This window comes from Asparagus officinalis, chromosome 4, assembly GCF_001876935.1.
Source record: "Asparagus officinalis chromosome 4, Aspof.V1, whole genome shotgun sequence".
Classification (NCBI taxonomy): Eukaryota; Viridiplantae; Streptophyta; class Magnoliopsida; order Asparagales; family Asparagaceae; genus Asparagus; species Asparagus officinalis.
The window spans coordinates 72,779,072-72,791,945 of NC_033797.1; positions in this window are offsets into that span (position 1 = coordinate 72,779,072).

A 12,874-nucleotide genomic window follows, 5' to 3' on the forward strand; every position below is an offset into this window, starting at 1 on the left:
ATCTATGAGCTCCCCCTAAATATATGCAACAAATGAGGAGATTTCTCTCCCCCTTTGTCACCATCAAAAATGGGGTAAAGAGAAATGCCAAATGCAAAATGCAACTAATCAAGCAAGCAATGTAGAACTTTCACATAGTGCATAAGCCCAAACCATTTCTTATGCGACAAAAATCATCCTCTCCAAGAGGCTTAGTAAATATATCCGCTAGTTGAGATTTGGTGTCAACAAATACTAGGGATACATCTTGTCTCTCTACATGATCGCGTAAGAAATGATGGCGCACGTCAATATGCTTAGTTCTAGAATGCAAAACCGAATTTTTGGAAATATTTATGGCACTTGTGTTATCACAAAAGATTTTAATATTTTGAAAATTCAAATCATAGTCAACTAAACTTTGTTTCATCCATAAAACTTGAGCACAACATAGGCCGGCGGCAATGTATTCCGCTTCCGTAGTGGACAATGCAACACAATTTTGTTTCTTGGAAGCCCAAGAAACAAGGGAATTTCCTAAGAATTGGCATGTTCCACTAGTACTCTTGCGATCTACCTTACATCCGGCAAAGTCGGCATCACAAAAACCATATAAATCAAAAGTGGTGCTTTTTGGATAAAACAAACCAAGGTTAAAAGTTCCATTAACATACTTAATGATCCTTTTAACCGCAATTAAATGAGATGCTTTTGGAGAAGCTTGAAAACGTGCACATGCACATACACTAAACATGATGTCGGGTCTACTAGCGGTGAGATAAAGAAGACTACCTATCATACCTCGGTATAGTTTTTGGTCCACATCTTCACCACTCTCATCCGCATCAAGCTTAACACTAGTACTCATGGGAGTAGGCGCATGCTTAGAATTCTCCAACTTAAATTTCTTCACCAATTCCTTCGCATACTTGCTTTGTGAAATGAAGATCCCATCCTTAGTTTGCTTGACTTGGAGCCCGAGAAAGAATGTAAGCTCTCCCATCATACTCATCTCAAAGTGATCCTGCATAACTTTAGAAAATTCCTTGCACAAGGATTCATTAGTAGCACCAAAAATAATGTCATCCACATATATTTGAACCAAAATGAAATCATTTTTCCTTTTTCTCACAAAAAGTGTGTTATCAATTGTTCCTTTTGAAAAACCATTTTCAATAAGAAAACTAGAGAGGCGAGCATACCAAGCCCTAGGAGCTTGTTTCAACCCATATAAAGCTTTTTGTACCCGGTAAACATGATTAGGAAAAGCATGATCTATAAAACCGGGGGGTTGCTCAACATACACTTCCTCTTCTATAAAACCATTTAAGAAAGCACTTTTGACATCCATTTGAAATAGTTTGAAATTTTTAAAACTAGCAAATGCCAAAAACATCCTAATAGATTCCAACCTTGCAACCGGTGCAAAGGTTTCATCATAGTCTATGCCCTCCTCTTGATTGTATCCTTGGGCAACCAAACGTGCTTTATTTCTAGTTACAAGAGCCACCTCAGGGTGGCTCGGCCAAGGCCGAGCCACCCCCTGGGGTGGCCGAGCCACCTCAGGGTGGCTCGGCATGAGCCGAGCCACCTTGAGGTGGCCGGCCACCTTGAGCTGGCCACACGTGCACACGGGCACGGGCACAGTAACGAGAGCCTATAAATAGGCCAAGGGGTTCTTCATTTCAAAAGGTTGGAAATTTTGGAGAGAGGCGAAGCCCTGCTGGATTGGAGACTCGGAACTTAAAAAAGATTGAAACTTTGGGACTTCGGGGACTCACTCCTTCAGATCTGGTGCTCGGCGATCATCAACGTCAAATAAGGCAGGTGTTCGAGAGGATCAGATCTCAGATCTACGCAGGCATACTCCGGATCTAAGCTTGGTCTTAGATCCCGAGACTTGGACGATTGTTTCCTTGGTGAAACAATCCTCCCCGGCTATTATTTCCTTGGTGAAATAATACCCGTTGTACTGCGTAGATCCGACCGGATCTAGATCGCGCGGTGGTCCACGGCAAACAACCCCGGCGCAGGCAAAGAACCCACAAAGCGAGCGACCGCAAAACAGGAGCTCGCGATTCGTTCGACACAAAAGGAGAAAAGTTGTAATCTTTGTTTATTTTTATTTGATTTTCGTTGTAACCGGATCTTATAAAAAGACCGGATCTTTTGTAACTCAAAAAGTTGTAACTCAAGATGACAATGGAATCAATAGCAAAGAAAGACACGAATTTTCAAGCGAACAATCTGGTGACCACAGTGGGAGCCACCGATCTCGCTGCCGAGATCGGAGCGTCGCAGCCGCGGATCTTGATCCCAGTCGTGGAGGAGGTCGAATACGAGTTCGATCAGACCAAGTTCGAGGAGTACCTTTCATCCTCGTCTAGATCGACCTCCCCCCGCAAGTCCAAGAAGTCCAAGTTCTCTTCCAACAGAAAGGTGCGTTGGTACGAAGAAGTTGAAGCTACCAACGACGACCTCATCTCGATTGACGCCAAAGTTGCGTCAGATGAGGCTCCACCAATCTCCAACCAGATCAAGCTGGTTCCAACCAATTCCTCCGTCACCAAAGGAGCGGTGACTCTCTCAAAGAGAGCCCGCCAAAGGCAACGCCAACGCTTGGCCAAACAATTCGCCAAAGCGATGGAGTCCACCGACGGAGTCCGCTACAACGCGGGTCTGAAGAACAAGAGAGGCAAACAGCCTCAACAACAGATGAACGGCGCCTCTTCCAAGCCGCCAACAATGGAATGGGTCCGTGTCAAACGGAATCGTTCGACGCTGGAAGAACGCATCCGCAAACGCCGCGCACTATCAGCGCAGGCACGGGCTCAAGCCGAAGAAGCCCGTAGAAAGTTGCAGAAAGAAGTGGCCAAGAAGCCGCCACCAACTCGCAAAGTTTGGAGGCCGAAGTCTGAAGCGGCGGTTCAGACCAAAAAGCAGCAACTGCAGCCTCCAACCAAAATTCAACCTCCGGCGAACCCAGCTAAGTCGCCGAGAATTCCCATAGCTACTCCGGGAGATCATGCAGAATCCTCCCGAAGAAGAAAGCCAGTCTTGGAGCGCCTCGGTCCAATTCCCGATGAGCGAAGCAAAGCTCCGATCCAAGAACGTTTGGGCCCACTAAGAAAACCCCGAACGAATCAACACGCTGGGGGTCGCCGCCACCTCCAACATGACAAGGAGCTCAAGGCAACTGCGCGCGCTAATTTGCGCATTGAGGTCCAAGAGCCCGCTGAGAATTCACGCCCAAAAAGGCATGTCTCAAGGCGCGTGACTCTTGAAAGTCCAAGGAAGGCAATTCTCCCTCAGAAGGAAACGTTATCATCTGATGATGATTACGTTATACCTGAGAAATTGTGCCAACACACGATAGGTTGCTCTGACTTTCAAACGGACGAGCTGTACTATCGTGCTGGGGTACGAGCAAAGCCAGAAAGAGGAGTCCTCGAAGGCTAGAAACTCAGTGCCCTTGTTCAAAGCTCATTCGGGCGGTACTGTCTCAATGCAACTGCATCAAGGTAATCCCCGAGAGAATTTCAGTGTTCGAAAGGCTCGGCACCGAAACGCCAAAACCAAGGTATAGGCGTTTCCGGCAAAGAAGAACGGTGGTTAAAGACGGAGAATTTCCGAGGGTCACCGCCAACATGACCAGCAAAGAGACATCGACACAGATTGATCTCAAATCGTTTCTGGAAGCGTCCCGGCGTGTAACCCGTCTGCAGTCCGGAGCCATCGCACGAGGAACTTATGGTAGGGTTCGGACAAGATTGCCTTCGGAAGATGAAGAATCGGATTCCTGCTCTGCTGTCGCATCGGACAATACAGTGTCCAGCGAAGGACAACCCCGCGAGTCATTTATGATAAGCGCGGAAGAAATGGCCAAGATGCTTGAAGACGCTTTGGCTAAGCAGAAAGAAAGTTTCAAATTCGAGATGGAGATAGCCATGCAGCAGATGAGAGAGATGCATGAGCAGCAAATCCATGCATTCAGGAACCAGCAAAGTGAATCGAACCGCCGTAACCAGATTATTCAGGAAAAGGAGCACGCAGATAGGGATGAAGCTCACAATGCCAATAACCCTCCTGTCAATACAGGGGGTGGTAACGAGGATGCCAACGAAGATACAAGTGAAGACTTGAAGATCAAAGATCTCGAGAGCAAAATCAACACATTGATCTCCGCTCAAGAGACGAAGAAAACAGGCATTCCCTGTCCATACCCACGAGAATGGGAATCGATCCCCTATCCGGCGAAGTTCAGTTTAATCAACTTCACGCCGTTCGATGGGAAGGGTTCCCCCACTCAGCATTTGATTTATTTCAAATCGCACTTGGGTATTATCTCCGGCAATGAGCCTCTGATGGTGCGGTCATTCGTTGGCACTCTTCGCGGAGCCGCCTTCGATTGGTACCGTCGCCTTAAGCCAGGAAGCATAAAAAGCTGGGACGACATGGAGACGAAGTTCCTCGCCAACTTCTTCGACGACGACACCGAGATATCTATCGGATCGTTGCTCGACGAGAAACAAAAGGACGGGGAGTTAGTCGACACCTTCGTCAAAAGGTTCCGGAACAAGGCGATGAATTGCCGGGACCCGATCACAGAGGAATTCATCCTCCAAACTTGCCACAACAACCTTGCGTTGGACGTGTTGGAAGCAATGGGAACAGCACCGTCTGACACTTGGAAGGATCTGAAGGTGCGCGGTGAACAAGCCGAACGTTTCCTCCGAAGGAAGAAGGCCGAGAGGAACCTACCGACGGCTAATCCTCTGGACTCAAACTTCGCCTCTCGTGGTAAGGGCAAAACACCTGCAGCTACTGGTGGTGCTAATCAAGCGTCACAACAGCAATCCCGAAGGCAGCAAAAGACTTCGGGTCCGAGACTCCAAAGAGAGTATTCCTTCAAGGACGAAGACGTTCCAGCCATCTTCGAATCCCTCCTTGAAGGTAACAAGATCAAGCTACCACCTATCACAAATCAGGAGGCAGCTGACAACACTACGGACCCAAAGTACTGTGCATACCACAGGAGGGTCGTTCATCCCACCAAGGATTGCTTTGCTCTCAAGAATAGCATTCAGACCTTGGTTGAAGCCGGCGTCATAACGCTGAGGTAAGCCAATTGAGAATGGCAAAACTCCGACCGGTATAAGAGTATAAACTGCTTCCTAAAACTCCAAAGAGTATACGAGTATAAACTGTTTCTCAATCCTCCGACCGGTATAAGAGGTTAAACTACTCCCTGATACTCCAATAGGTATATGAGTCTAAACTGTTTCCCCACTTTTGACGGGAAGTTCCTGGAGAATATTAAGCTAATATTCTTAAGGATAACCCGGTTAGTTAACTGATAATAATGTCCGAACCAGTTCCGCAGAGGAAACTGGGGGTGGACGATTTATGTAACGGGAAGTTCCCAAAACCACAACAATGTAATGAATAAGAACTCCCATTCTCACCATGTCTATGCACTCAACACTCTCTCTGTTAGAGTCTGGACGTAAAGTACCCACTTGGTCAAACCTTCTTACAGTTAGGACCACAGTCAAAATCCCCTCTCGATTCCCCCAATGAACGAGAGGTCCACAAATTGAGCGATCAAACCTTCCTACAGTTAGGATTGTCTCAAAACACCCACTTGGTCAAACCTTCTTACAGTTAGGACCACAGTCAAAATCCCCTCTCGATTCCCCCAATGAACGAGAGGTCCACAAATTGAGCGATCAAACCTTCCTACAGTTAGGATTGTCTCAAAACACCCACTTGGTCAAACCTTCTTACAGTTAGGACCACAGTCAAAATCCCCTCTCGATTCCCCCAATGAACGAGAGGTCCACAAATTGAGCGATCAAACCTTCCTACAGTTAGGATTGTCTCAAAACACCCACTTGGTCAAACCTTCTTACAGTTAGGACCACAGTCAAAATCCCCTCTCGATTCCCCCAATGAACGAGAGGTCCACAAATTGAGCGATCAAACCTTCCTACAGTTAGGATTGTCTCAAAACACCCACTTGGTCAAACCTTCTTACAGTTAGGACCACAGTCAAAATCCCCTCTCGATTCCCCCAATGAACGAGAGGTCCACAAATTGAGCGATCAAACCTTCCTACAGTTAGGATTGTCTCAAAACACCCACTTGGTCAAACCTTCTTACAGTTAGGACCACAGTCAAAATCCCCTCTCGATTCCCCCAATGAACGAGAGGTCCACAAATTGAGCGATCAAACCTTCCTACAGTTAGGATTGTCTCAAAACACCCACTTGGTCAAACCTTCTTACAGTTAGGACCACAGTCAAAATCCCCTCTCGATTCCCCCAATGAACGAGAGGTCCACAAATTGAGCGATCAAACCTTCCTACAGTTAGGATTGTCTCAAAACACCCACTTGGTCAAACCTTCTTACAGTTAGGACCACAGTCAAAATCCCCTCTCGATTCCCCCAATGAACGAGAGGTCCACAAATTGAGCGATCAAACCTTCCTACAGTTAGGATTGTCTCAAAACACCCACTTGGTCAAACCTTCTTACAGTTAGGACCACAGTCAAAATCCCCTCTCGATTCCCCCAATGAACGAGAGGTCCACAAATTGAGCGATCAAACCTTCCTACAGTTAGGATTGTCTCAAAACACCCACTTGGTCAAACCTTCTTACAGTTAGGACCACAGTCAAAATCCCCTCTCGATTCCCCCAATGAACGAGAGGTCCACAAATTGAGCGATCAAACCTTCCTACAGTTAGGATTGTCTCAAAACACCCACTTGGTCAAACCTTCTTACAGTTAGGACCACAGTCAAAATCCCCTCTCGATTCCCCCAATGAACGAGAGGTCCACAAATTGAGCGATCAAACCTTCCTACAGTTAGGATTGTCTCAAAACACCCACTTGGTCAAACCTTCTTACAGTTAGGACCACAGTCAAAATCCCCTCTCGATTCCCCCAATGAACGAGAGGTCCACAAATTGAGCGATCAAACCTTCCTACAGTTAGGATTGTCTCAAAACACCCACTTGGTCAAACCTTCTTACAGTTAGGACCACAGTCAAAATCCCCTCTCGATTCCCCCAATGAACGAGAGGTCCACAAATTGAGCGATCAAACCTTCCTACAGTTAGGATTGTCTCAAAACACCCACTTGGTCAAACCTTCTTACAGTTAGGACCACAGTCAAAATCCCCTCTCGATTCCCCCAATGAACGAGAGGTCCACAAATTGAGCGATCAAACCTTCCTACAGTTAGGATTGTCTCAAAACACCCACTTGGTCAAACCTTCTTACAGTTAGGACCACAGTCAAAATCCCCTCTCGATTCCCCCAATGAACGAGAGGTCCACAAATTGAGCGATCAAACCTTCCTACAGTTAGGATTGTCTCAAAACACCCACTTGGTCAAACCTTCTTACAGTTAGGACCACAGTCAAAATCCCCTCTCGATTCCCCCAATGAACGAGAGGTCCACAAATTGAGCGATCAAACCTTCCTACAGTTAGGATTGTCTCAAAACACCCACTTGGTCAAACCTTCTTACAGTTAGGACCACAGTCAAAATCCCCTCTCGATTCCCCCAATGAACGAGAGGTCCACAAATTGAGCGATCAAACCTTCCTACAGTTAGGATTGTCTCAAAACACCCACTTGGTCAAACCTTCTTACAGTTAGGACCACAGTCAAAATCCCCTCTCGATTCCCCCAATGAACGAGAGGTCCACAAATTGAGCGATCAAACCTTCCTACAGTTAGGATTGTCTCAAAACACCCACTTGGTCAAACCTTCTTACAGTTAGGACCACAGTCAAAATCCCCTCTCGATTCCCCCAATGAACGAGAGGTCCACAAATTGAGCGATCAAACCTTCCTACAGTTAGGATTGTCTCAAAACACCCACTTGGTCAAACCTTCTTACAGTTAGGACTCTTGTTTTTGATTTGTTGCTTTGAATTCATTATATTTCACTTATATGATGATATTTATGTGTTTGTGCTAATGGATCATCTATTCGTGCTTTATAATGTATTCTATGAGTGGTTTGATCAAGTCTTACAAAGAAATTTTTTTTATTATTGATCAAACATCATTTTTGGTTTAAATGGTTGATTTATGACTTCATTTGGTTGATTTGTTTTCATTCGAAAACTCTTTTTGCATGATTCTCATGTTTTCTCTCTTTTGATTTCATAAATCTATTTTTTTATGATTTTTTTTAATTTTTGTGTTAATGAGACACTATTTTCATAATGACATATCATTATGTGTTCTCATTATCTTGTTTGAATGTGAGTGATTGTTAGCATATTTTTTATGCTTACTCACATATTTGCCATGATCTTTATTTCATATTCTCCATATGGCATTTTGATAGGGGGAGCAATCCCTATATCTTTCTATATGTTATACTCACCTATGCTTATTGATAGGGGGAGCTTTCGCTCTCTTATTCTTTTTGTCCCCTTTTTGATGTTGTCAAAGGGGGAGAAATATTGTGAGTATACAATTCCTTGTTTATATGCATGTGTATTATCTTGTATATGTTCATTTTCTTCATGCATATATTCCTTTTTGTAAATTGTTTGTCATCATCAAAAAGGGGGAGATTGTTGGCCTTCTTGTTTTGATGATGATTTACAAACAATTTACTACTAATGTTGTTTGTCTAGTGTTTGTACATTCCTATGTATGTCTAGTATTTGTGTTTTCCTATGTATTGTAGACAAACAACGTAGTTGGAGGATGGATGGATTGCGCCATAACGACGATATCAAATGGAGGTTGGCGGAATTGTGGAGTGAAGCAACATACAATTCAAGTTAAAGATCAAGTTCAAGCTTCATCCGCAAAGTGTACCAAGTCAAGCTTATTGAAGATCAAGATCGGCTTGGGTAATCTAGTTTAGGTTTTATATTATGTGTGTTAAGTACCTTAAGCTCAATATCATATACACACACGTATTTGGTTTCTATGTATATATATAGTTATATATATACATGCATGGTTTTGGGTTTTCATGTTTTGAACACTTTTGCAAAATAATGAGATTTCATAATTGGGAAATGCAAATTGGAAAATTCTTTTTGTAACATGTTCAAAATATCATTTGCAAACATTTCTCAAAGTTTCATCAAGTTTGGAATTGATTTGTTATGTTTAAAGGAATTTACAAATTCACGTTTTCGTTCGTGCACATGTTCGTGCATGTTTTACAAAACTGATGAGTTTTCACAAATGAGAAGTGATATTTGAAAAATTCTTTCTCTGACATGTTTATCTACATATTTAGAAACTTCCCAAAAAATTTTACTATTTTTGGAATTGATTTACTGTGCCTAATTGATTTTACAAAATCGTGTATCACAGCAGATTTTCAGAAACTGTATTTCTGTGTTCAAATATTTATTTCTCTCAACTGGGAAATGATTTTTCAGAAATTCTTTCTTTAACATGTTTTTATACATGTCCAGAACCTTCCCTCAAAATTTCATAATTGTTGGAGCTGTTTTACTATTTTTAACCGATTTTATAAAATCGGATATACCTGCTTCAGTACCGTCGGTCGACCGAAATCCGGTCGACCGATAGCTCCATCGGTCGACCGGTGAAATTTCCAGTCGACCGACAGTATCTTTTTCTGCTTCCAACGGCTCTTTTTATTACCGTTGCTTTGGGCTATTTTTGTCTTTTTGCTTGGGGTTTTTGGCTGAGTTGTGAGAGGGTATAAATACCCCATTGTCTTCAACTCTCAAGCAAAAAGAGAATGGTTTAAAAAGTTTTAACAAGGGTTTAAACTTGTTTAGTGTTTGTTTAAGTTTGGTTTAAGAAGCTTTTAAGCAATTGAGGGTTTGAGTTTGTGAATTCAATTTCACAAGAGCAAGTGGAGATCATCCTTTGGTGTTTGAGCATTCACTCTTCTCCTACTCTCTTGTCATCTTTAGAGAAGTGTTTCTAAACTCATCTAGCAATTTATTATTTTGATTATAATTTCCATAAGCTAGATTTATATTTGAGTTTAGTTTAATTGTTTTATTGATACTCTTTGTTCACACACAACCTATTGAGCTTATTGTATTTACATTCATAGTATAATTTGGGGTTGTGGGTTTGTGACTAAGAGTTGTGCTTAATTGAGTTCTCACCTTGTTTTGAGAACAATCATTTGTCATATTTGTGCTTATTGTGAGAATCACTTTGTAATACACTTGTACACCGAGTGAGGAGTGTGTGGTGAGAGTCGGGGATCGTCCCAAGAGGAGTGGCGTCGGTTGACGTGCCTAGGGAGAGGTTGTAACCGAGCACTTGAGGGAGACACGGCTAGGTCCAACACTTAGTGGGTGTAGAGTGTGATTGCAAGAGTGTGAGTTGTAGAGTTTTCGGTTAGCTAGAAAACCGAGTGTGTAGAAGAAGTTCCGGCTTCCAAACCGGATTGTGTTAGTGGATTTCTCCCCGGGAGTGGGGAGCGGAGACGTAGGACGGAAGGTCCGAACTCCGTGATCATATAGTGTGTTTGAGTGTGCTTTGGCGTTCATTTATATTTATGTTCATATCTTATATCGCCATTGTCCATAGCTCATTATTTATATGATCCACTATCTAGTTCACATTGTTTACCCCTTGTGTTAGTTTATATATCCTTGCATATATATATATTTCATCATATAGGATTTATCTCATTGTTTACATTGCTTATCCTAGCTCATAATTCTTGTGGTATTTCAAACTTGCTAGGATAACTTGTTAATTAATTTTAATTGGCATTTAATCGGATTAGATTAGCATAAGACCCTAATCACCCCCCCTCTAGGGTCTAACACATACATCCACCCATACCTCTCCTCACTTCCCTCTTTCTCCTTCAACAACCCCTACCTTAGCTTCGTTAGGCCTACCATCATACATCCATATTTGCGTTGAAAATTTGATTCATTTGGGAACTCATTATAATCGTTTATCGACTTACAAGTTCAAAAGAGTGAGCATTTTTATAAGACTTCTCTACACAAAAGAATTAAACAGAAAATCTCCTAGAAACACACGCGGGATTATTTATCGATTGCTGCTTGCGCGAGATATTTACCTGTGCCGGGGATGGTTTCTCCATGAACCACTAAGAAATTAGATCAGGATTGAACGGATTGAAGGCTCGATGTTCTTATCTCTTAATATAAACAAGAACAGAAGTAAATATCTTGACGAAGTGAGATAAATACTATTCTTAAGATCGAAACAAGGTCTGATCTCAAGGAAACAGCTGGAGGATGCTGAAGGGCTGCAGATCTCTCGAACTCCTCTTCTTTTTATGAAGAACTTGCCAGGAACTCACCCTCAGATCTGATATTCGTGACTCTCACTCTCCAAAATGTCAGGGCTTTGCCGTTGCTCGCCAAAATCCCGATTACCCATGCATAAGGGTCCTAGGGTTGTATTTATAGGCTTTCGAATGGCGTGTTCGTGGATAAGAACATCTTCAGCTAATAATTGCTCTCCCATGTTTAAGGATAGCCTCAAGACAAATAGGGAGGCTCCGAAACTGTCGAAACAAGAAAAGCTATCGAAAGACACGTCACGGGAATCCCTGAGTGGGTGAGACACTCATAGTGTCTCACCCCTAGGTGTGAGACACCTTGAGTGTCTCTCTCCCTTGGGCGAGACACACGCATTGTCTGGTACTTTGTTGCTTCGTTATTTTGTTGTTTCACGTGTTTCGCTAACTTATACGCTTCACTGATTTGCTTTGTGCGCTAGTTTGCTTCTTCACGACATCAGATAATCTCATTTGACTCAAATGATGGCATTCGTCATCTTCGCTTCATCTCGAGCTGCGTGCAGGAACCTATAGATAATTTTTGACGCTTATAGATACCCCCTCCAAAGTGTTTCAATCTCATTCTTTAATAAAGAAGACTGGAATACTTTGGATATGATACGTTCGGCCTTCAATTCATTAATTTCTTCAGCTTTCAGTCTATTTAGTTTTTTCATTGGATAGCTAAAATTCTTTTGGTACTACGTTTATCGTTTGACCGTCATCAAAATCTTAAACTGAGCTGGCATGTGGTCTTCTGTACTAGCTCGTGAATCAACATTGAACTGATCATCTTCATCAGGAATTTGTATCTGAATCATGATTGAACTCCCAGGGATTATCCCTTGACCTAGAATTTTTTTGAGCCTTATTTGGGTGAAATTATCAGCGTGTTGACCGTTGTCGATCTTCGTTGTGGTGTGAATGCACTTGAGCCTTATTTTGGCAAAAACATTGATGTGCGTTGACCTTGACTTTCATTGTTATGCATTGACTTGCGTTGACTTTTATTACAACACGCTGACTAGTGTTGACACATTGCAAGACTTTTATTATAACACATTAACTTTCATTGAAACACGTTGACCGACGTTAACTTTCATTGCAACGCGTTGACCGGTGTTGGCTTTCATTACAACGTGTTGACTGGCATTAGCTTTCATTATAATGTGTTAACTGGCGTTGACATTATTGCAACGCGTTGATCGGTATTGGCTTTCATTGCAACGCGTTGATCGGTATTGGCTTTTATTGCAACGCATTGACCGGCATTGGCCTTCATTGCAACGTGTTGACCGGCATTGACTTTATTGCAACGCGTTAGCTCACTATAATGTGTTGACTGGCGTTGACCTTCATTGTAATGTGTTGATCGGCGTATACACAGTTTATACTCATACGTTAACTGGAGTTTCAGGAATCAGTTTTACCTTATATACTCGTCGGAGGTTCAATGAGATGTAGTTTATACTCGTATACTCATCGCAGTGTCGTAGGCATGTTGAGAATGTATCGGACATACGCCAAAGAAGCTCTTTGCACGGAACGGTTTCTTTTGCCTCGCGTGAGCGAGACATGTACAATTGTCTATGG